Source organism: Pyrgilauda ruficollis, unplaced genomic scaffold, assembly GCF_017590135.1.
Source record: "Pyrgilauda ruficollis isolate IOZ18807 unplaced genomic scaffold, ASM1759013v1 scaffold7491, whole genome shotgun sequence".
NCBI classification, from domain to species: Eukaryota; Metazoa; Chordata; class Aves; order Passeriformes; family Passeridae; genus Pyrgilauda; species Pyrgilauda ruficollis.
In genome coordinates this window covers 1-787 of record NW_024529368.1, presented here as the reverse complement: position 1 = coordinate 787, position 787 = coordinate 1, and the positions used below count along the sequence as shown (strand labels likewise).

Here is a 787-nt window from a genome sequence, read left to right as displayed (position 1 = left end):
GGGTTTCTTTGTACTTGTACTGGAAATACAAAAAGAAGTGAATCTGGGATGAAGGTCCCATCATCTCCTATTGCTATTGATCATAAAAATACATATTCTTGTTTTTAAAGGAAATGAAAATAAATGTAAGGGAATAACATACGTCACTCGCAATATCTCTTGATGCTTTTGCAGTTTTGATTGGAATTGCATCAGCTCTCATGTCATAACCCTTCTTTTTGGCCTCTTCCCAGGCTTGTACATAAAGTTTCTACACAAGAGAAGACAGAAAATGGCTTATCAATATTCTGAAAGTTGGGATTCCTGCATTTTATAATTGTCTCTCAAATTTTTCATGAATGCGTGCTTCAGAACATCTTTATGACTAAAGAAATGCTGACTTAACTCTGAATTTCCACTAGTTCAGTAAATGTTTAAATCTCCTTACATTGCTAACATTGGCTGCGTTGGCCTTTGCTAGCAGAATGTCTGGTGTGTCAGGCATGACATGGATGGACTTCTTGTCTGCATCCCAGGCTTCCGTGTACAAGCGCTGCAAGACAGGAAAACAGCCCTTTACAAACAGTTCTTTATGAAATTATTTTACAATTACAATTTTTTTTACAAACTGCTAGGGATAGTTCTAGTAAGCTCTAATACCCTGACACAGCAAAGTTTCTCTCTGAACAGCTCAAGAAGGAAAACTTTGTCCCTCTTCATCATTTCTCAGGTTAAGCTGGTGCAGCAACTGATAGATTTGGATTGTGGAGAAACAGCCATAGGAGGAAAAGTGTATTAATTATTCTGT

The 787-nt window shown here is 37.2% G+C and overlaps 1 long non-coding RNA gene across 1 annotated transcript; it reads right to left on the bottom strand.

The window, feature by feature from the left end:
* LOC121363700 lies at window positions 1-534 on the bottom strand. The gene is made up of 3 exons (XR_005956772.1): window positions 428-534; window positions 143-250; window positions 1-19 (listed from the first exon to the last, which is right to left on the bottom strand). It is a non-coding gene; the product is annotated as an uncharacterized LOC121363700 (long non-coding RNA).
* Between the last annotated feature and the right edge of the window lie 253 nt (window positions 535-787).